The 24,921-nt window shown below is 43.9% G+C and overlaps 1 protein-coding gene across 4 annotated transcripts in view; it reads right to left on the bottom strand.

Annotated features, from left to right (window-relative positions):
• FAM107B (family with sequence similarity 107 member B) overlaps positions 1 to 24,921 on the bottom strand; it is a 228,798-nt gene that overhangs the window by 33,518 nt on the left and 170,359 nt on the right. The window contains exon 2 of one of the 4 annotated variants that reach the window (XM_047741395.1): positions 7,782 to 7,943. The exons of 2 other annotated variants lie outside the window; for them this stretch is intronic. The gene's annotated coding sequence lies outside the window, so the exon portion shown is untranslated. The remainder of the gene's footprint in view (positions 1 to 7,781; positions 7,944 to 24,921) is intronic. One more of the 4 variants, XM_047741394.1, reaches the window with a different exon arrangement.

The raw sequence follows: 24,921 nt of genomic DNA, 5'->3' as shown, positions 1-24,921 counted from the left end.
TTCTTCCTGGTCAACAGAGAGAGGGTAACATAAGGGCAGTATGGAACAGTAGCGGGGCTTAAGCTTTATCGTCTGAGAAACTGAAACCCAGCTCCACCACACATTAGCCATCTGACCTTAGTTCAACAATAACAGCACTTAAAATAATCATTCAATAAATATTAGCTGTGGGCAGGGCACAGTCCTAAATGTGCACACCCACCAACTCATTGAATTTTCACAACACTCTGAGGTAGGTTCTGAGGGCCAGAGAGAGACTAGGAGGCTTGACCAATTTCACACAATTAGTCATAGGAAGGCCAGAATTCAAACTCTGCCCAAGAAATCCCAAAACCTTTGCAGGGGTTGCCTTCTGAGCCCTGGTTTCCTTGTCCTTCCCTATAAGGGCTGCTATGTGGATTAACACCTCTGGCCTGTAAGATAGGGACTCATCACCTCCCAGATCCAGTGACATAGCTGCCACCCCCACAGGGCACAGAGTCTCAGGTAAGCCAACTTCACCTGTTCAGAGTCACAAACTTTATCTTTTTTTCTTCTACCCTCTCTCTGCCCCACCCCTTGGACACACCTCCCACACACATACCTTTCACTGACCTATGGAAATATGTACTGAAGAAGGGGAGAGTAATAGAAGCCATATCATGAGTATATTTACTGAAGGAAGGAAGGGAGGTAGCTCATGTTTGTAAGAGAGGGAGAAGTTGTCAGGCTTAATTCAAAGCCAAGACCATGACAGTCAGAGAGCCACAGAGGCTGGAACTCAGCGCAGCAGAAGCGTGCTGGAATGATCATGGGGGTTATGCAAGGAAGATCTCTACCAGCAACAGAATGAAGGCAGGAGGTAGCCTCGGCGGGCAGTGCTAGAGTGGGACGGACTGGGCCAGTTGTGGCTCGGGGATCTGGCAGAAATTAGAGGGCAGGGCCTCAAATATGCCAGGAATTCTGCTGAGGGCAATAAACCACCTCACAATGCAAAGCTGGATTGCATTAACATCAGTTTTGGAAACAGGAAGTACCAGTGCCAAGTAGCTAATAAGTGTTGACAGAATTTTTCAAAATAGGGTTACATTCTCCCTTTCTTTCCTGTTCACATTAGTTGGCAAATGCCATGCCCTCCATTTCCTCACAAACAAAAAGTGGGTAAACAGAGGCACTCCCAGGCTGTTTAACGGACCTAACCAAAATACACCAATCAAGTTAACTGAACCAAGTTGTTGAAAGACATGCCAATAATACACCAGCACCCAATTACTGAATCAGGCCTTTTTTTTTTTTTTTTTACAACCAAGAGTAACAATGTGAGTATATGCTTCTATGGTAGAACAAGTTAGCTACCAGTGTCAGACTCAACCGTTAGTTGTTGTAGCAACAGCAGACAACAAGACTTGCTCAGATTGGTGGTTAGCAATTTACCTCTGTTTCCCATTATACATCTATCACTACTTATTACAAAAACCACCTTCCAAGTATTAAGATATCATTAGCTTGCCAAACCAAGGGAGAATACAACCAGTAAGTCTGACTTGGAAAAAAAAGCACCGAGAAGCATGAATACCATAAATTGAACTTATGAATATTCAGAAAACAAGACATTGTTACTACAAGCTATTTAATAATCTCCAGAGATACAATGTTTATTTTTAGACTGGAAAAAAATTAACTATGGGACTAACTGCCAGATTAAATAATATTATCTAATAAAAGTAGTTTACAAATACATCTACTATTTTAATCAAATGAAGTACCGAATGACACTGTCACCTCAGAATCATTAATGTCATTCCTACTGGTTATAATTTAATGCCTGATTATAAAAAAAACACACACACAAAGTATCCTAGACTTTGTCTTTAATCTAGTTTTTATTTTGCCTTTCATGCTTGTTTTAAAATAAATTTTATTTCCACCTCACTAGTAAGAAACAAATTTTGTTTTCTCTTAAAATGGTTCACTGAAGAGATAGAGAGATTCGACTCTGTGACTTGGGATTACTGGACATTATTTCCTCATTGCATCTGTTACTGACCCTTTCCTTTACAATTAACTCAACATGCTTTGTCAGAGGGCACAGGCCCAAGCCTAAGAAATGCCAGGTCCTATTCCCAAATCTGTCACCTCACAGGCTCTGTGCATTCAGAAAATGACCATGCCTCTTGGGATGAGTGTTTCCTCACCTGTGAGCCCCAACCAGGAGATCAGAGGTTCTCACTAGTCAGGACAGTCTGAACCAAACCTGAGACTCCCTTGCACACACACACACTGCACTGGGTAACACAGTCAGGCTCCATGACACAGGTCTTTCAAAGCCACACACACTCGCCCATCCCCCCAAAAATGGGAAACAAGAGAAATCGGCTCTTTACCCATCTGCAGCTATAATACAACTAGTAGGGTTGAGCCCTATTAGAGATATTTTAATATCTCTGACCCATAGGAATGGTTATTAAAGCTTGAGTATGAAATGCAGCCCTTCGTTGCCACCTTGGGGCTTTCAACAGTCAGAGGTGATTAGGCAGCAAGAGAAAGCAAACTGAGGTAACAGACCATTACATGCGTTTCTCAATACTCAGTGTAAACAAACAACAAAAACACTATTTGATTAATAACAATGACTTAAAATGGCCTTCCTGAGAGTCCTTGTGTGTCATCAAAACTGACTGATTCGAAAGTGGGTAATTTGATATCAGAGATCTACAATCAAGGAGTCCCTGATTACTCCTTTCCAAGCACAGATCTCCAAGTGCTGATCTCAGAGTTTCTGCATTGTTCTTGGCTCAACCAGCAACGCTGGGACTGAAGAAGGAAATACACCAGTCAGCGCTCAGCATGCCAGATACCAGCCGGGTCACAACATTCTCCTCTGTCACAACCCTGACTCGAAGAGCTCTGCTCTTGACACAACAAAACCATACAGAACCCCCAGCTTAATTAGCAACCTACCGTGGGTCCTTCTCCAAGGGACTCTGTAGGCTGTGTCTGGGCCACAGCCACTGGCCTGGCTGGCCCTGCCACTTCACAGACATACTCACATACCAACAGTTCCATGGCTAAAAAAGGCAGTACCAGCATTTTTTTTTATTAAGAAGACAAACATCAAAGCAGGACACCTGCACTGAGAATGGACTTTCTTCCCGGGCAATTATCCTAAAATGTAAATTGGGTCAGGTCCCTGGCACAATAGCTTCTCTGAAACCCTGGCAGCGGCCCTCACTCCCTACCTTAACTGGACCCCGGCCAACTCCTCACACACCAGTCTCTCCCCTGCCCTTGCTCCCCACACTCCAGCCACACTGGCCATCCTGCATATCTCACCTGGCTGGTCTTCACACCCCAGAGCACTCCCTCCCAACCCATCCCCAGCCTCTGGCTACACTGGCTCATCCTCGCCCTTTTCATCTCTACCCAGACATCACCTTTCAGAGCACCCCATTGAACCGGGGTCCCTCCACTCTCGGTCTCTGTCCTGAGCTTGCGTCCCACTCTCACAGTCTGGAACTCGTCATTTATTGCTAGATACATGTTATTCGATGATGATCCCTTCTAGATCCGGAGCTACCTGAGGGCCTGGGCCATTTCTCCTGTTTATCACTCTGACTCCAGGGCTTAGAATATACTGAATGCTCAATTATCATTTGTTAAAGTGATTCAATATCTCAATAAATTTTGCATGGAGAAGAGATGGAGCCTATAAACATTTTTATTTGTCCTAAATTGGTCATGGTGCAAAAATAAAATAAAATAAAATAATTCACTGGGCTAAATTAATTTCTCCCTACTAAATACCCACCCTTGGTTGGGTCTGTGCTCTACTGCAATCTCCCGATTTAAATGGGATTAAAAAAATCATTTGAAATCTGTAACAGAAATGGTATTATCAGTGATGGTTGAATCTCAGGTAATCCATAGAAATACTCCTCCTCCTATGAGCTACTGAATAAAGGTTCCAGGCACCAGTGAAACACTGTATTTCATCTCATGTAACCTCCATGGCAGTTCCATGAGAGAGGTCTTCTCATGCCTCCTGACAGAGCAGGAGCTGATGCACAACTAGCTCAAGGTCATATAACAAGAAAAGGTGGGTCAGCTGGGTGGAGTGCTGCCAGAACTTGGCCTCCTCACTACTGCTCCATCTTCTGTCCCTCCTAGAGCAGTCCACCCCCATGGGAAAGGGAGACAAGGTAGAGCTGTCTCTTCTCGTTTTGGAACCAGGCCATTATTTCTTTATTAAGTTTTTAAGGGAAAAAAAGACAATTCATCTTTTGACCCACCCGGCCTCAGTCCAGCTAATTCTATCCTAATTCCTCCAGCTTGCCTTCTCCGTTGCCAGCGCCTCCCACTTCCCTGAACCTCCACATTATGCATCTCTGTGCTTTGGAATTCATCACACAGTCCATAACTCCTTTCTGCCCCAGCCTGTGCACACATATGAGTGTTGAGCACACAATCACATGCAAACATGCAAATCCCTTTCCAAACTCCAGTTTGCTCTCTCTAGCTTTTTCAAGTCAAACAGTAAATAAGTCACCTAAACTATTTCATCCTGAGGTGTAAGAAGAGACAAATAACTCCCTTGACCTTCCTAGAGATGGTCAAATGCATAGCATAAAAGGTTACTTGCTCACAAAGTACAGTTTGAATTATTACACAGCTTGAAAATGACCAAAATTAGATGAAAATGTCGACAAGTGTCCAGGATGATAATGAAATCAAGCCGGCCAACCAGCAACCACTCACCTGATGGCAGTTTTCCTATCTATCGTCCTCCGTTTCTGAACTCAGAGTCCAAGCTGCTCACAGCTGTACTTCTGGGGCGAGCACAGGGAGAACTGGAAAACTGGGCTACGGGAGGGGCACTGAGCAGGGAGATGCTAAATCCAGTGTTTGCAGCTAGAGGCCACCTACACGTTGGTGCTGAATTTTTAAAAACACTTCAACACCTTAATAATATGTTCTGCCAGGTATAATAAAAGTGTGCCCAAGGAGCTTGAATTCTTAAGCTGCTAGGAACTAAATGTGAAAGGAAGCCCAAAGCAGCAGAGGAAGATGGGGGGGGGGGGGGGAGGAAATCCCTTCAACTACTGAGTTGTATGGCTCCAAGAAAAGAACAGCAAAAGAACACATCCCCCAACAGGCCACGCTGATGCTGGTTATTTACATGAGGACCACATGGGCTGCATGAACCTCCGTCTTCCTTCACACGCTCCACAGCTGTGGTTTATGCCCCTGGCTTGCACATCCGAACCACCTGTGGAACTTCAAAACACAACACCAGGGGCGCCTGGGTGGCTCCGTGGGTTTAAGCCTCTGTCTTCGGCTCAGGTCATGATCTCAGGGTCCTGGGACGGAGGTTTAAGCCTCTGTCTTCGGCTCAGGTCATGATCTCAGGGTCCTGGGACGGAGCCCCGAATCGGGTTCTCTGCTTGGTGGGGAGCCTGCTTCTGCCTCTCTCTCTGCCTGCCTCTCTGCCTACTTGTGATCTCTCTCTCTGTGTCAAATAAATAAAATAAAAAATCTTTAAAAAACAAAACAAAACACCAGCATCTAGCTCCAGTAGAGTACTGAAAGGGGAACCCACCATGATCAGCAACACCTACAATAGGGTCTGGGCCACAACATAACCACGTAAAGAGGAAATGCTGGTCAGGAGTGCAAGAACCAGTGAGCCCACACGTCTCCTCTCCCTCCCATCTCCAAGAGCAACCACCTGGACCGACCATCCATCTATCTCGTCTTCTCTGACCACCTCTGGTCCCAGCCCTGAGTGCCAGAGACATAGGGCAGACCGCATGGCAGACCGGCCCTCAAGGAGCTTCCATTCTGGTAAAGTCACATGGAGAAGATTTAAGTTACCGTATTAAAAGGGGGGGGGGGCAGCTAAAAAAGATTCCCCCAAGCAATTTCCATCAGTCTTCCTGACCTCAAGTCCTTTGAGCCCTCAGCTCCTTGTTCCGTCCTCGGATACGTGTCCGTCGCGTCGTGCTGCCCTTCAACGGCAGGCCAGGCCCCACCCCCCACGTGGCTCTGTTCAAAGCCTGGATCCAGACAATCAAACCCAATTTCCTCTGTGCCCTGATGTGCCCCCACATCCTCAGACAGGGTGACCGGAATGGTCCAAAGTCAAGCTTCTCCCATCAACATCCTAGGTCTCATATTTTCTCTTTTTTTCATTGCCTATCCTACACTTGGGGGATATAAAAGATTGACAGGAGTCCCCTTACAAGTGTTTCGTCTTTTTTGTAAAAAATTAGCAAGATACAGAACATATTAATATCACACACTGATTCGGAGCTAAACTGTACAGAAGGAAGGGACAGAGATTAGTCAGAGTGTGAGCACCTCAGAAGCAAGCCCTGAGCAAAGGGTTTGGCCAGGCAGAGTCAGCAATGACCAAGCAGGATGTTTGAAGGAGCACCAAGGGCCCAGACAGGGGAGAAATAATGGAGACACCAGCCTGACTGAAACTAGGAGGACTCATCAGGCAAGTGGCAGGAAAGAAGGCAGAAGGAACAGCTCAACACGGTGCTCTGCTACCAGGTGTGGTTCACCCAGGACACTGGAAGACAGGTGTGGCATGACTCTGAGAAGGAGTAAGGCACAGATGCAAGCTCTTTCAGGCACGCAGAGGAAACCACTGTCATTAACTCTGATTCAGTCTGTAATAAATATCTGACACACAGTTATTTTCAACAAGAACCTCATCAAAGTGGTTCCTAATCCTCCCATTCCGACCTTTAAAAAATCAAGTCGAGGGGCGCCTGGGTGGCTCAGTGGGTTAAGCCGCTGCCTTCGGCTCAGGTCATGATCTCAGGGTCCTGGGATCGAGCCCCGAATCCGGCTCTCTGCTCAGCAGGGAGCCTGCTTCCTCCTCTCTCTCTACCTGCCTCTCTGCCTGCTTGTGATCTCTCTCTCTGTCAAATAAATAAATAAAATCTTAAAAAAAAAAAAATCAAGTCGAAGTATGCCAGAGTGCAAATATTTACCAATTCGAAAATCAAAAATGCCTCCCACCAACCTCCTGGGCTTTCTCAAGCTCCATCTTCACCGTCTGCCAAGCACACTGGTGTGCTGGGAGCCACAGACAGGCATGAGCATAAACAAACAACTAACTGACCGTCCACGTGTCCTTTTGTTTCATAACACGTGACTGTTAACTGTTTATCAGGCACGGTGTTTGGCAGTTTGAATCAAGGTATAACACAGCAAGCCTTTCGTTCCCTGTCTTTCAAAGGAGCTATTATGACACCTGGAAAGCAAATACAATCTGTTCATAGCAGCCCCCAACAGAGAAGCTGGTGAGTTCATTCCTCCATTAATTCATCAAGTATTTATTTCACGTCTATTAAGCGCAAGACACTATCCCAAACGATGTGGAAGGAGCAGCAAAGGAAACAAAGCCCCTGCCCTGATGAAGCCTACATGGGGGGTGGGGGGGCAGGCAAACAGTGGGCAAGCAAACAGGAAGGTATGGATTTATCAGACAGGAAGGAAGTACCATGGTAAACACACACAGGTAAGGAAACAGGCGGTGCCATTTTCAGTGTTTGGGGAAGACTGCAGACTGAGAGCAGACACCTGGATGGTATTTGAGCAAAGAGCTGAATGAAGTGAGGGAGCCAGCCAGGCTGCTATGTGGGGAAGGGTTCCACTCCAGGTAAAGGCACAGGCAGGGGCAGAAGCTGAGACCAGACAGCCAGGAAGCCTGGGGAGCAACAGCGCTGGGGAGCGGGAGCGGGTGCCAGGTGAGATGGGAAAGCAGTCAGGAACAAGAGTATGGGACATACCACAGGTAAGCGGGGGTGGGGGGGTGGGGGGTGGTAAAGCGCCCCTGCAGGTTACAAAGCTGATGGTTTTGGTAATACAGTGATAATAACAGTCCTCCTTTCTTATTTGGAATCTGTAGATCCTTCCAAGTCTGGTCTATTACACAAAAGATGAGGTCAGATCTGAAAAATAAATTCAGTGGAAAGAGAGGTTTTGATATTGAGGTGAAGAAAGCACCCTATATATTTGGAGAGCATTCCCTGCCCTCCAAAATGTTCAACTCCAAAAATCTGATGGAAATCAGAGTATTTCCAAACTTAATGATGGCTTTAACCATTAGGGATGCCCCCAAGTAGAATATTCTCAACCATTTTAGGCAGAGGATAGGATGATCTTTTAATGTAAAACAGTATTAGAATATGCAATTAAGTAGTTTCCCATCACAGTTTACACTTCAAAGCGAGCTGTGCCTTAGTAAATAGTCTTGGGAGAGAGTGCAAACACTGCACGTCACAAACATATTAACTAAAGCCACAGAACTGTATGCTCAGCTGGAAATATCAAAGGGGTGTTCTCATATTTAAGATGATAAGTGGAGAATGCAAAACTGCTAATTTCCTGCTTTATAGATGTACTGTAGCTTCTGGAGACTTCTTAATAATCACTTAATTATATCATAAGGAACATTAAACAAAAAAATGCCAACAAGATGAGGTCCTCCATTTTCAGAAAAACAGACCGTCAGCAGATCTGGATTGCTGTCCACAGACTGAGGACAAAAAGCCTTAAAGCAGCAATATTTTAGGACAATACAGTGTCAGGGACATAATAGTGAGCAAAGATCCTTTCTAAATCCAGGGGCAAGCAGGGAACTAATCCCCAGAGGTGGGCTTCCCTCTATTTCTCTGAAGCCGCTTCAACTTCTAGCCATAAAACCATAAAGACAAAAATGTGACAAACACCAATACTGACAAACTACTCCAAGGCAGTAAATGAGAGGTTAATTACATGCTGATTTCCAGGATATTTCTAAACTGTGAGAGTAGCTCAATCACCTAGGACAAGATCCTTTTGCCATTCTACAAGATAAGAAATAGTGTTCGCCTGAAGTGTAACAGAAATGAGAAAAGGCAAATTATGTCTCTGCTATATAGTTCAACAACCAATACTTTTCTTGAATAATTCCTGACTAAAGTTTCTCTAATAAACCAATTAACTGCCACTGAAATAAAAAGGCAAAGTTCTGAGGCTTAAAACAGCCAAAGAAAGGTTACTTTAGTCTGTTAAATTAACAAAAATTTAAGGGGGAAGAAATGGATCTTGCTACCACTCCAACTGGAAATATTGGGGTTCTTCTTGTAAAAGTTGGCTTTGGGATAAGGGAAATAGTTTAACAGATATATTTATTCTCTCTTAAAAACAACAGCAACAACAAGTTATTTTTATTTTTCCTTCCAACAACTTATTTTTATTTTTATTTATTTTTTTTAAAGATTTTATTTATTTATTTGACAGAGAGAGATCACAAGTAGATGGAGAGGCAGGCAGAGAGAGAGAGAGAGGGAAGCAGGATCTCCGCTGAGCAGAGAACCTGATGTGGGACTCGATCCCAGGACCCTGAGATCATGACCTGAGCCGAAGGCAGCGGCTTAACCCACTGAGCCACCCAGGCGCCCCCAACAACTTATTTTTAGAAGCAATGTGCAGATTGTAGAAAACTTGGAAAATATATAAATGTATAAAGAAAATGAAATGTCATCCGTGAATGCAACACTAAACATACCTATATTTTGCTATATTTTCCTTTCAATTAATACACACACCTCTTCATTCTTTAGCAAAATTAAGATCAAGATCATGAGACAATTTATTACAATGGTAAGCACTTCATCTGTGACAAAACACTGTTGCATAATATTCCATTGCACAGATGTCTGGTAACTGACTTAACCATCTCTCTTCTGTCCTATTCACAATGCAAGATACATTAATGAATTTTAAAGTAACAGACTCCGTTGAGACCTATGTTATGGCTGCAGAATCTACATTGTGCATAACCTCTAAAAAACTACCACTAGTCATGTTTTAATGTAGTATCAAAGAAGAATACCCATAATTATCCGAAAAGGTTATTTCAATGCTCCTCCCTTTCACAATGGCACATCTGTGCAAGACTAGAGTTTGCACACTTCCACCCAACCTGTCAACACACTGCAGGGCGAAGCAGACAAGAGAACCCAGCTACTTTCTATTAAAGCTGGTTATGAAACAGATTGCAGACAATGGGAAACGGTACCACTCTTTTCATTAAATGTTTCTGGGGAGGGGGAGGTGTTGGAAAATAGTTATTTTTCATTAAAAATAATCATTAAAGAGACTTACACAAATGTCAAACAATGTCATTCATGTCACTCCTTTTTGTTTCAGAAGTTATTTTCATTACAAATGGTTTTGTTTAATGTAATGGGTGTATTGTTCTTTGTCATTTTTAAGTACTTTTCATTTTTTTAAGTTTTAAGTTCTAACACAGTAAATATCAAGATACATTACAACAGAAGAAGTTATTTGGGGGGTCCTCAAACACCTTTTAACAGAGTAAAAGGGTCCTGAGATCAAAAAGTTGAAGAATTCTGAGCTGTAGAATGAAGGATCTCTTTAACAAATAAGCCCATGTATTATTGTTCGCTTGTGACTGATTTCTGCCTTAAATGAGATTGCTCCAAGACTTCTGAGATTCATTGTGTCTGCATTAGGTGGAATCCTTCCTCTTCTGGCCCACACTGAGTCTTTAAATAACTAGGCTCTCAAATACCTAATCTATTTCAGCATTTTATTGCCAAACACTTTCTTAAAGCAGATAGTACAAAGAAAACAGGACCTCAGAAAGCAAAGATGTAGATCTCTAAAGACAATTACCTTCTACTTACTGGTTAAACACAAGTAAAACAAAACAAAAAAATTATCAAAATACATCTGGGGTAAGAACAGAGTGATTCAGATGATGGTACCTGATAACACACTGTTATCATCTGTTTTCACTTCCTCTTACTAAAATTACAAAGGCAATTCTGTGAATCCTACAGACCAAATTATACACACATACACCCTTCTAACCAAAAGTGCCCAGAACTCCACGGAAATCAGAAAACATCCACTTAGTTCCTGTTACAATGTTACTTTCTAATCAACAACAATCCAAAGCCCCAAAACTATTACAGCATTACAGACATTCCTAGTACCTCGAGAACGGTAATACTCAATGCCATTGTCCCGATCTTCATAGTTTCTACAAAGAAACAAAACAGTAACACTTTAAAAAACTGGGTTGAATATAAAAAGTCTTTCATTAGACTATATATTTATCAAGGCTGTAGAAGATGCCCATCACACCTCAACACCCAGGATAAAGTGGACAAAACGAAGCTCCTGCTGTCATGAGGTTAATACGCCAACTAACGAAGCAGCAGCAGTGCAGTCCATTGGGTTTTAAAAGAAGCAGGCCGGGAACCCCCAAGACCAGGTTGCAGACATCCATCGGGACGGTCTTTGGGATGAAACACAGGCCAAGCAACCAGCCCTTGGTGGACATGTGCCAGTACAGATCTTGAGCAGAAGTTTCAGATTAATCAGAAAAAGAAAGAAGGGGGTCGAGAGCAGGGTTGTACTGAAATCAAAACTTTCCTGAGCAGTGAGACATGAACTATATGGTGGACAGACAAACCTCATCTCCCACCTCTCATCCCTTCTAATAATACCCTGTCTCTGAGTGGGGACAGGACCTGGGACTCACCTCTAACCAACAGAACAGGGCAAAGGTGATGGGGTATCATCTCTATGATTACAACTTCCTGGAGTCTCTCTCTTGCCAGCTGTGAGGGGCTGCCATGAAGTCAGTGGAACCTCATGTAACATGCAAGGGCAAAAGACCTCGGAACAAAGGGCGACTTAAGTCCCACAACTGCAAGGAAATGAATTCTGCCAAGAACCTCAGTGAGCTTAGAAGCAATCCCTCTCCACCTGAGCCTCTGATGAGACCACAGCCCTGTGCACACATGGACCACAGCCTGGGAGAGCCTGAAGCACAGAACCCAGATAAGCTGTGCCTGGATTCCTGACCCACAGAAATGGTGAGATAAGAAATGCATGTCATTTTAAGCCACTAAAGTTTATGATAATTTGTTAGGCAACAGTAGATAACTAGTACAAACCAGAAAGGTGAATATCCTCTCAAGAAGTTTCATCAAAGGGAAGGAGAGATAAAGAAGTAGTCAAAAGAGGAGGGCACCAGGGAAGGCATGGGTTTCATGGTGTTTGTTCTTTCTGGTTTTGTTTTTTTTTGTTTGTTTGTTTTTGTCTTTAAAAAGACATCTATTTATTTATTTATTTGACAGAGAGAGAGAGAGATCACAAGTAGGCAGAGAGGCAGGCGGAGAGAGAGAAGGAAGCAGGCTTCCCGCCGAGCAGAGAGCCCGATGCGGGGCTCGATCCCAGGACCCTGAGACCATGACCTGAGCCGAAGGCAGAGGCCTTAACCCACTGAGCCACCCAGGTGCCCCACTGGTTTTGTTTTGTTTTGAGATTCTAGTTATTTATTTGAGAGAGACAGCTCAAGCGAAGGTAGAGGCAGAGGGAGTGGGGAAGCAGACTCCCCAAGGATCAGAGACCATGACATGGGGTCCAACCCCAGGATTCTGGGATCATAACCTGAGGCGAAGGCAGGCACTTAACTGACTGAACCACTCAGGTGCCCCTCTGTTTTGCTTTTAAGATGGAAGAGACTTGAGTATTCACAAATCTTTTTGAGAAAGAAACACCAGGAGGGAGGTTGAAACAAAAGGTGGGAGAGAGTGGTGGTAGAGAAACTGATTTCCAGAAAGTCAGGGGGATATTTCATGCATTATGAACAGGAAAAAAAAAAAAAAAAAAAAGGATACAGGAACAAGCAGCTGTGCAGAGGGGCAGAAGGAAGAAGAGAACACGGCCTTCAGATGACTATTTTCTCAGTGGTGGGAAGATGATCTGCTGAAAGTGAAGGACAAGTAGGAGAGATGTGGCTGACTTTAAAGCTGGAGATTTACATGTTGAGAAGGTTGGATATAGTCACTGTGGAGAGTGAGAGCTTAACTTCCTGGCAGTGCTGAGTCTCTGCTGAAGGTGGGGACCAGCATCTTACAGTGGCATCTGTGACCTGTTCTGAAGAATCTGGCAGTCCAGACCCAGTCCAGCAGGCTGCCTGATCCACCAGGGTTGGGATGTGCCAACACAACAGGCAGAAGGGAATCTGGCGTACTGAGAAGTGCGCAGTGAAATACTGGCCACGGAATCAAACAACAGAGACGCTGCGACAGACTCTCAAGACGTAAACGGGGGCGAGGAGCTGGAAATAGACCTGGAAGGTGAATCTCTGATGTTACCTGGGGCAGTCTGTCAGATGAACTGGATAGGAAGTCCTGGCCAGGAAATGGAACCTACAAGTTCCAGAGCAGAAGCAGCTCTCAGTATTATCAAGATCTAGGACAGTGACTCTTCGAGGGTGACCCACTTGTTCCAGTTTGAGCACTGAAAGTCCTGCATCTGGAGAAACCAGGATGGTTCTAAAACTGATGATTCTAAAACTGATGGTTCTAAAACTGCAGGAGAAAGGCCCAGGCCCAGGCCCAGGCAAAGCAGGCCTGCTGCTCCCCCACCTTGGCTGCCACTGGGATCACCTGGTGAGCTCTAAGAACTCCTGAAGCCTAGAGCGAAGACTGCCACCCAGGTGCCAAAATTTTCCGTGGATGAGGAGCTGTAACTAGCAAATGATAGCACAGACAGCAGGAGACCATGACTGTCAGGAGCCTAAAAGGACAAGGAGTCAAAGAGCAAGGATAGGGCGGGGAGCCACGAGGAGCAGAGGCCCCATCCTGGGGTGTGCAAGAAGGTGCCATCTCCCATGAGGCAGCAGCAAGCTCAAAGAGCTGAGTTCACCAAGGACCAGGAGGTAAAGACTTCTGGAGGAGAAACTGGCTGATCAAAAGCACAGCATGTGGAAAGTGTAGAATTTAGGTCAGAAGGGGGAGCACAAAGCATTCGTCTGAGGCAATTCGCTGGAGGCCCAGGGCTGCACAGCCCACAGAGCTAACTGCAGGGAGAAAGGGAATGGGGTGGGAGGTGACCCCATGTGGGCTGTGGGCTGGCTGGTGGCATAGTGAATGGCACCCCCAAGGCCCCGGCGTCCCAAGCAGAGGTATACTTTAACACAAGGAGGCTGCTATGTTTTGTAAAGATACATATTTATCCTGAAGAAAAGAGGTCAGGAATTTTCGAAGCTTCAGAATGGGTTCCTCTGGTCCTTGTCTGAAAGTTCTTTCCGCTTGGGACTCAATTCTCTGATGTCTGTTTCACAAATAATCATCTTTGTTCTGATATTCAAACCTTCACCCAACCCTGAGATTCTCCTTACATCTCTCACACTTCACTAAAAACTTCTGTGTTTTACCCGAATCCAGAAAATCGTCATGGATTTAACAGCCATAGCTGCCAATAATTCACACAGAAATAGAGTGAAGGATACATTTCTTGACAATCAAGTGCCAAAGTTCTCACCATGGAATGAAGGAGAGGGTATGTGCTGCACTGTGTTGTGTTGTGTCATGGGGAGTTGTGTTTTTCAGTGAGTGTGAGTGTGTGTCTGTCTGTGTGTGTGTGTGTGTGCGCGCGCACGACAGCCATGCACACGTCCGTGTTAAGAGTATACCACCTGGAGATCTAAGTCCTACGGAAGTTTAGAAAGACTCAACAATAAAACATTTCAGCGAATTTCAGCGAAAAGGTTTTAGCATTATTTATAAAAATATATATGCAGGAAAATGTCCTCAACTCAGGAACAGCGCAAGTACTTCTGTTCAGTCTAAGCTTGCTCTCAAGTTCTGGGCAAGACAGTTCCATCCAGGCCTTGGGGGAGGTACTAATCAAACAAAAAAGTTCAGTGAGCTCACAGGTGCCAGGAGATATGATGGTTACTCAATAGGTAGGGCTGGGAAGGAAACCAAGGATCCTTTGCCTCCTCCCTCACACAGCCCACAAACAAGCTCGCTCTCTCTGTTGACTGAAGGCCAGGCTTCAGGAAGGAAAGCGGAACTCTACTCTCTTGCCTCACGAGGGTACTTCTAGGGTTTCCCAAGACAGCCTCAGCCCAAGCCAAAGCACAAGCCAGAGCTCATCAAAAACCAAGGCACAGACAATGGAGCAAAAACCCCCCAACCAACAAGGTCCATTGCCTACAAATGCAATTACCAGTAAATAAATACTTATAAATCATTTTGTTTAGCTACAGAATGAGGATTCTTTTATAAATTAAAGCTTTCAAAAGTTAAGTCAGTATTGCTTAGGCTGGAATTTGTCTCTGCTTTCAAAATTTAACTTATATATAAATAAATATGAATGTGCCCAGGGCAGATGACAGTCCTATGTTAATTAGGGTAGCCCCTATGTTTTCTCAAATGAAAAGACACTGCAAATGCTCCTACCCAAGACAGACAAAAACAAACAGAAAAAACGTGTGTGTGTGTATGTGTGTGTGTGTGTGTGTGTGTGTGTCAGAGAGAGAGAGAGAGAGATCCGTGGATCTATACCAACATTACATTGTCACCAAATGTTTGTGCACACCTATACCAGACACGAGTGTGGCAAAGTAGCAGGTAGCAAGGCAAGTCAAAGCCACTGTGAAAATTACACCACAATGAAGGAGAGCATTTACATCCTTTTTCTTATAATACAGTTTCGTAATGGACAACCAAGAAACCATCGTTCCTGATCCCAACCAGGGAATAAGAAGCAAATCAAACTCAGAGCATATCAGCATGTTTTGTTTTCGCACACTTGTGTTTTTTTATATCCACAACTACTAGGGAGAAGGTGAAGGCAATGAGCGAAACAATTTCAAATCAAGTACTATTTTGCTCAAATGAAATACTTCAAAATGCTTATCAGTTCTGTAATTTTCAATGGATGATCACATTTTTACTAGAAGCGTGTATCTTCAAAGAAACTGCATGGTTTAATCATCAGGATCCCAAATGTAGAAGAGAGGATGGATAAATACATGAAGATAAAACTTACTGGATAGGGACGCCTGGGTGGCTCAGCTGGTTAAGCAGCTGCCTTCGGCTCAGGTCATGATCCCAGCGACCTGGGATCGAGTCCCACATCGGGCTCCTTGCTCATCTGGGAGCCTGCTTCTCCCTCTGCCTCTGCCTGCCATTCTGTCTGCCTGTGCTCACTCTCTCTCCCTCTCTCTCTCTCTGCCAAATAAATAAATAAAATCTTAAAAAAAAAAAAAAACTTACTGGATACAAAAAAGGTATTCTGAAAAGGTAAGCAAAGTACAACTCAACCAGAGTTGAGACAGATGGACATCTGAAGAAATCTTAGGGGGAAAAGTTTATGACTATAAGAGAGACAGCCTCTTACAGAGCTCTCCCCCTGGCAAAGACATGTCCAAAACTATAACAAGATGTGATTTTTTTATTTAACCTTGTATCATACAGGTCTGCTGTTCTGTTAAACCCACAAGTTCAAGTTCATATAGTTGAAGGACTTAGATTGTTGAATGGTCCACGGGGAGATCTCAAGGTTTATTATTACCTCAGATATACATTTTCTTGTTTATGCTTTCCTCATGATCATTCAAAGCTTTGAAAAATCAACCTCTAGTAAGACAAAGTTTGCCCAGGAAATTGCCCCACACTTGTCACCTGATTCAAGGCATAAGCAACAAAAGGTTATTGAGAATGAATGCTAACTCTGGATATTTGCAGGCTCCTCACTCAAGGCAACAACAACAAAAAAATCTCAGTAAGAAGGCACCTCCCCACAGCAGTAGTGCCTTGGAGAAGGGAAGAAAAGCCTCCCAAACAAGACTTTACCACTACCACCCACTCCCCCACCAAGAAGCTCTCTTTCTGGAACTCAAAAAAGACAAAGTTCAACTTCAAAGAGAGATGCTGTAGTAAATCCAGAAAGCAGGAAAAGTTGGCATATCCATCTCTGTGTGCAAATGAATGACCTCATGAGACAGAGAAACAAGGGCAAACAATGCAAAACAAACTGTTCCAACTCTGGTACCAGTTACTGACCTTCCAGACCAATGGAACATGCTGTCTCTGGCAGCACAAGCAGAATGTGCATAAAACAACAGCTCCTCTGCTTGAAGGCAAATACCCTCTATTCCAGTTCACTGAAATCGATAACAAAAGCAAACACTTCCACCTACAAATCAGTGTCCTCTCTCAGTGCTGTGACAATACACATATATAAACAAAGTCCGTGCCGTGCACCATCCCCAGCACTCACACACCTGAATCATGCTCAAGTCACTTTTCCAAAGGCTTATAAATACCCTCTCCAACTATAAGAGCTTGGGCTCTAATATCAGTAAGATGTCATTGCCATACTTACAGCATAGACGCTTTAGGACAACTAAAACTTGCAACCCTAAAGATCATAATTCAGGACATTATGGTCCACTTATAAAATATGCTGGGAACTTTCTATTTGGGAGGTGTGGGAGGAAGTGTTTCATATAATGGGAAAACCACAACCAGGCGAAGAAGGGTCTTGAGCTCTGGTCCCAATTCTGTCCATCTACCTGCAAAAAACTCTGGTCCCAGACCAGAATGGCTCACCTCTCTAAATCAAAGAAGTTTCCTTTTAGGTCTAGATTGTTATTAATTTGTTAGAAAATACCAAATCTAGACACAGCCTGTGCAACTACAATTGCAGAGGCACACGCAGGACTTATGTAGCGAGCTAACGTCAGCGCTGGCCCACAGTGCACTTGCTCCCTCACCAAGCTCAACACACAACAGTCAAACAAAAAGAACCTGAGAGGCAGTCCAGAGACAGGCTCCATGGACAACCCTGAAAACTGTTTACAAACCATGCTGCTTGGCTCAGATCTGATTCACTAGAATTCCTTCCAAGTGTATCATTGTGGACCTCATGAGTCAGTTTGCTCTTCCTGCTCCTTCTTTCTATCTGCCCTGCTCATAACACGGGAAACACTGCACACCCCTCCGCCCAAGTGAAAAGTGCAGTAAGACCTGGTAGATACTTAAAAGTTCAGCTCCAGTCCACCTGTGAAAACATGGAACTCCAACAAGGTGTAGTATAACACACACACACACACACATTTCACAGAATGGTAATGATACCTAATATGGCACACATTTTCTATTGTGTTTTATGTTATAAAAGTACTAACTATGACCCACAGTATAAAACAGAGTTAGATCCATCAAAGGATGGATGTGTATGCAAAATGTGGCATAAACATACAGTGGAATATTATTCAGCCTTTAAAAGGAAGGAAACCCCGACACCTGCTACAACATGGATGAACCCTGATGACGTCACGCTGAGTGCAATCAGCCAGACACAGAAAGACGAATGCCATATCATTCCACTTACATGATGCACCTACAGTACTTGAATTTAGAGAAACAGAGGGTAGAATGGGGGCTGCCAGGGCTGGGGGGTAGGAAAGAATGGGGAATTAAGTATTTTGTGAGGATAGCATTTCCATCTGGGAAGATGAGAAAGTTCTGGAGATGAACGGTGGTGATGGTGGCATGACATTGTGATGTGTTTGATGCCACTGACCTATGCTTAAAAAATGGTTAAAACTGTTGTGTGTCAAGTATACTCGCAATGAAAAAACAATTTTAAAAATGACAAATTTTGTTATGTACATTTTACCACCAAAAAAAAACAAAACATAAAAAAACACTGGGTTAGGAGGAAGTCCAACTGAGAAACTCCCCTAAAGAATGAAAGCCTTCTATGCTACGTGGTATTAATGAAAATGGCACAACTGGGAAATCATACTTCCAGTAGTATTCAGGAGAATTTCGTGTGAGATAATAAAATACAGGTCTCTGCCTCTGGCTCCTGACCCAGTGTTCCTAAAAAGGAACCCTAGGAGCATCTCTCATTCTCATAGTTGGTCTTTGACCCCATCCTGAACAGGGCTCCTGAAACCCTTGTAAATTCCTAAAGTGGTTAGAGCATTTGGCTTTCATTCTAATGAGGTGACTCTGGGGTGGGCTCCTGGATGAGGGATGGTTGCCAGAAAGACCAAGCCATGATTAGAAGCCTGGCAATTTTCAGCCCCACCCCTCACTTCTTAGAAAGTTAATAATTGATCATGCCTCTATGAGGAAGCCTCCATAAAAATCCCCAGCACACAGGGTTCAGAGAGTTTCTGAGCTGGTGAACACATCAATATACTGGGGGGCGGGGGGGCAGTGCACCCTAATCCACGGAGACAGAAGCTCCTGCACTCAGGACCCTCCCAGACCTTGCCCTATGTATTTCTTCATCTGGGTTGCATCTGCATTCCTTCACCATATCCTTCAATCAACTGGCAAAAACTGTTTCCCCAAGTTCTGTAAGTCATTCTAACAAGTGATCAAATCCAAGGATGAGAGGAGGTCAAGGGTACCTCTAGGACAGAAGTTGGGGGCAACTTGAGAACCTGCTGGTGTCTAAAGTGGGGAGCTGGCAGTCCCGTGAGACTACATCCATGTAGAGAGTGTCAGAATTGAGTTAAATTACAGGGCACCCAGCTGGTGTCACCGAGAAATGCTTGGTAGGGACAAACACCATAGGCCTGGTATCAAAGGTTTTGAGCACCAATAGGGCGTCAGAAGAAAGGAGAACCAAAGGAGGAGAGGCTGGGCTCTTTTTCTAAAACAGCTAGAATCCTAACACTTTATTCCACTTACACTATTAAGCCTGAGTTTCTTCTAACTATAAAAGAGGAATAAGGATGTTTACTACTAAATTAAAGAGTCACGATGCTTTAAAAAAAAAAAAGTGTGTTATGAAAAGTTGAGAACACTAAGAACACTATGAAAATTTAGTTAAGAATAGAGATTATAATATCACTGAATAGAGAAAGGGTACTTTATTAGACCAAATCTTCCCAAAGTATTTTGAGATTAATAGTATGTCACTTCTATTAAAAAGCAGGAAAAAGAATAAACACCGATTTCAAGTTCAAAAGGAGTATAATCATTGCAAGGCTTTTTTTGATCAAAAGATTGTTTCTTTTTAAAAGCTCCTTTTATTTCAAAGACACACTGATTACACCATCACAGTGTTTACCCTTGCTTTTTAAGTTGAGAGCGGAGGATTTCAGTTCTCAAAAATGGTAGGAGGCACACTGTTCTCTTACCCTAATTTCACATCCAGTGTCCTCAAATGCCACGCCCTTTATACTCAGATCTATAAAACGACATTTATAATACAACAACACATGTCCACAGAGGGAACTCTGGATAAGTAGGCCCCCTGTTTTCTCCACAAATGTAAATAAACATATGTACTTATAATCCACAGTTTTCTATTCACATATGACTCCAAGATTAAAGACTTTTTTTTCCCTCCAAATAAGCATTTTTGGGTGACTAATATTTTGATAGATGCATTGGGCCATGAGATACAATGGATTAAACAAGTTTTTTAAAGGTACTATCATTAATACTCAAGAATGGTGGCTCCTTTCATGAGTTCTTCTCAAGTGAACTCAGTCCTGTTTTTATGTTTAAATAAGGCTTCATAGGGCTCTCCATCTTTAGGCCAAGGGCATGTACATACAAAGCCCTCTTCTGATCAGGAAAGTTCAATAAGAAAAATGGTACCAAGTTCACTTCCAGCAGAAGGAGCAACTACTTTGTATAACATATTTGTTTGTTAACCTTGAGTACAGGCCCTAACTAGATATAAACTCCCCACAGGTAAATATCCTGTGTACTTATCTGTGCCCAGGATACTGGGTCTTCCATTAGAAGTTTAATAAACTAAGTTAAATTAACACACTCCACAAACAATCCATTTTTACTCATCTCTTCCTATTTTGCCAAATCTAAGTGATTTTTCTCAAGGTTAGACATATACAGAAGAAAAATCTAGAATAAACAAGTTCCTTCACTAAGATGACTACACATTTCCTTTGAAGATTCTGAACAAATACCACCAGTTTATAAATATGACTGGTCTTTACTTGCAGGAAAAAGAATCCACCTCAAACACGACAAGAGAGGGGATCTTGCCAAAATGTTCACTTTTTGGTCCATGCTATAAATAACAGGATTCTTCATTTCGGATCTATATCCCATTGTCAGGAAGCAATGAAGGGCCATCGATACGGCAAGAAAACACAAATTGCACCTCAGTCACCAGAACCAAGTACTGGGAATTCCCATTGAGCACAAGACAAACATGACCATCTTAGAAGAGGTTCGAATGAGGGAGGGGCAAATTGCCAAATCAGTGAGGATAACTCACATTGACAGAATCACACGACAACTCCAAGAATACAGGAATTTAATTCACCTGTGATTTATCACCATCCTAGGTGCCTTTCCCAGTCACGCGCTCCACAAAGGTGAAGGTATTTTTCTTCAGATGGTGTTAAAAAGGATAGCCTCATTCACAAATTTTTTTTTTAAAGATTTTATTTATTTTTTTGACAGAGATTACAAGTAGGCAGAAAGACAGGCAGAGAGAGAGGAAGGGAAGCAGGCTCCCCGCTGAGCAGAGAGCCCGATGCGGGGCTCGATCCCAGGACCCTGGGACCATGACCTGAGCCGAAGGCAGAGGTTTTAACCCACTGAGCCACCCAGGTGCCCCTCGTTCACAAATTTTAAGACTTTACCAAAATTATAACAAAGCAAACACAACCATACAAAAAACAAATTCACTTTCTATTCATTTCTATAGGCGTCTCAGAAAAACACTCGTACCAAACACCAGGCAAAAACTCACTCTTTATATTATGCATAAAGCTCAAGTCAGTAAACAAATTGATTTTCTAAGAGAGAAGATATTTCCTTAACTGCTTATGAAATAGTTACCAATTTGATACACCAATTCTGAAAACTAATTTATTAGGATGTACGCTTCTCAAAAGTGGGTTCTGCTATTAAGCATCACTTGTAAACAACCACCAGGACTAGTGTAAATCTTTGAACACACAAGACACAAAGTTACTGAATAAAAGGACTCAAGTCCTTTGGAAACAGCAATGCTTAAGAAATCATATTTTAACAATCAGAAGCCAATTATCTGTTTTCCCTATCACAGTGCATATTCCTTCCTAACTGCAAAGTAGCCAGAATCTTGCAACTGGAATAAACCAGATAAAACCAGGGAGAAATTCACCTCAAAACCCTACTCTGATTATTTACAAGTTCCTACCTCCCTACCCAGCTGGCCACGGCCCTAAAATTGCTTCCCTGAGCTTATCAGCCAAAGAAATGGAAACCACCTAAGCAAGCACAGAAATTTCAGAATAAATTCAGAATAAAAACACAGAGGCAAATGAAAATCAGACCCAAGTTGGCTACTCAGTACCTCTCAATAGGAGATAAGTCATGGATAAAATTGTTTTGGCATCCCCTAGTTCCTTCCAGAAACATGGGGGTACCTCAAAATAAGTCCTCCATGCAACTAAATCCATAGAATTTAAAAGTTAAGGCCATATTACAGAAGAAACAGTAAAGGATGAACCATGAACAGCAGGGTCAACAATATCCCTCATTCATTTACCCACAAAAAAAAAAAAAAAAAAAAAGCAACTGAAACACATGGCTATTTTCTATTTAAAAAAAACAAAAACAAAAACAAGCTGTTAAAGGCCAAAGGCATAGGATTATGCCTGGCCTTTAATTCACTTTAATTTACCGAGAGGAAATGCTAACGTGATCCTCATACTTGGCCTCCCATGATCCTGACTTCATACCAAGATGGAACTTAAAGTAATGTATTCTGCAGAATTCTCCTCCCAAATATTTCCTTCCTTGCTGAGAAGACAAATGACTTAGTTATACTCAGTGATTAAAACCTGAGGACCTCTTATCGTGTATTGCTTGGACAGTGTGAGAAGGCCTCGAAGGCCTTGCATCCAGTGGAAGGACACCTGGGGTTACAGCAAACCGAGAACAAAGCAGAGTCTCTGTTGCTGGAAACACTCAAGGTTCACAGACTTTAAGTTCTACTGGTAGTGCAAGGGGAGGGGGAAGACAGGCAAGAAAAAAACGAGCCTACAAGGTATCTGCCAGGTCTGGTGGTGTTAGAAAGATAAATAAAGCAGGGTAAGAGGGTGCAGAAGGTCAGGGAGCTGATTTTAAAAGGGGTGACAGAGAGGCCTGTGAATATATGAGATGAACTTTCCGGAGAGCAGATCTGGAGAGCCCCACAGACCCTGGCCAAGCTTGTGCTTGGCTTGTTGAGGAAAAACAGAAAAGAGGCCAGTGTGGCTGCAGCAAGGGAAAGACGAAAGTGGCTGGAAACTAGGTCAGGGAGGTGGCAGGAGCCAGACCAGCTTCGGATTGCACTTGAAGAAATGGCTGATTCAGGCATCAGGGTCCTACGCCACCGAATGCGGTGGAAATCAACTGGGGGAAGCTTAAAGCGATGCCCTGCCCCAGCCTTATAAGGACATCGGGAGAGTTCCAGGGACCGTCCCACTGTGGCTTCACCTGTGGGTGTCCACACCAGCGGGAGCCCAGTTCCCAGGAGCAGACACAGAGTAGGGCACTCAGGATTAATGCTAGAGACCGTATATAGGCTCCTGGCCTGGGTGGAGGGTTTCAGAGCGAGCATCCTCTCTACACGCTCTACGGGACAGCAGCCAAAACCCCGGCTTACAGGGCATTAGAATAAAACTCAGTCTTCGGTCATAAAGTACATCATCGTCTTCCCACCTGCCTCCCAGAGCTGCGATTTTCTGGGATACTCTCAACCTCAAACACTCTTCCCCGTCGTCCCCAGAAAGGCATGCCTTGTCTCAAGACCATCTACTCTGGTCGTGATGATAGAACAGGCAGTGGCCCTACCTGAAGAACACCAGAATGTTGAGGTGTGCATTATTAACATATCCATGTCTTCTCACATTTGCCTGAGTGCTTACTACACGTAGGCACACGGCTCATGCACTGGTTTTATTTCTGTGCAAATCTGTCAAGTGTATAATATTATTATCCCTACTTTACGATAAAGCTAACAAACTAAAGACGCAGAGGGTGGGCCCAAGCAGTCTGATCCCAGAGGGGGGGCAAATCTTACACTGCTTCTCTCGAAGAAACTGTATCACGAAAAATTACTCATTGGGCGAAAGCTACCCAGGGAGAGAGGGGAGGACGTATCCTTTTCCATTCAGCTAAAAAAGACAGTCCCTATCTTATTTAAGATCCAGAGTCAGGACTCTTTAGGGAGATCTATGCAACCCACAGCTAAACAAACTACAGAGAAACAATCTACTGCTCACTAATGACAAGTAACACGAAATGCAGAACCACAGTACGGACCACAGGCCTCTGAGAACAGGAAGCACACTCACCTTCCTGGGCACGCGGCCGCCCAACCCAAGCTTGTTGTGTAGCTCTCCTCTTATTTCTTTTCACAAGGGGTCCCGGAAGTTGGGGCCTGACATATCACCCCACCCCGAATCACAAAGCTAGGGTAAGTGGGGGATGGACGAAGAAGGAAACGCTCGGCCCGGCCAACCGGCACACTCAGTTGCCAACACCAGCTGCCATGAAGGAGGGGGAAGAATTCATAATGGGAGCAAGCAACCGAAGCAGAGGGAAGGCAAACACACAGATACCAATCGTCCCCTCATTCGGAGGGTCATCCACCTGTGTTTCCACGTGGTGGGGACCCTCCAGGGTATCCCAAGGCCACTTCTTGAGATCCGGGGCCTGGGTACACAGCCTAAAGTAGGGACAGTGCTTTCCCCTAAAAGGATCTATAGAGGTGTTGGTGGTGGTGTTGGGGTTGTTGGGGTGGGTTTTAAGGCAAGTCCCCAGAAGAGAGGGTTTTAAGCTCAGGAAATAGGGGACTAAAATGACACAAAACTGAATGTAAACAGACGCCTTTGAAAAGGAACTCCTAGCCCTCATGCTGACACACAGTGAGTCTGAAACAGGCTGAACAATGAGGCCGCTCCCTCTCTGTGGGCTTTATGAACGGCAGGACTGAAGCCAGCCCAGCCTCCACACAGTCTGAACCCCGTCCACTGGACGACCCGGAGCGGCAGCAGAACGCAGGAAGAACCGCTCTGGAGGCCAAGACCTCCATCCTCAGAGTTTCAGATCAGAGACGGAAAAATGTAAC

The sequence above is a fragment of the Lutra lutra genome, chromosome 8 (assembly GCF_902655055.1).
Source record: "Lutra lutra chromosome 8, mLutLut1.2, whole genome shotgun sequence".
Taxonomy (NCBI): Eukaryota; Metazoa; Chordata; class Mammalia; order Carnivora; family Mustelidae; genus Lutra; species Lutra lutra.
The sequence above is the reverse complement of the archived record's forward strand: the minus strand, read 5'-3'. Positions and strand labels throughout refer to the sequence as shown.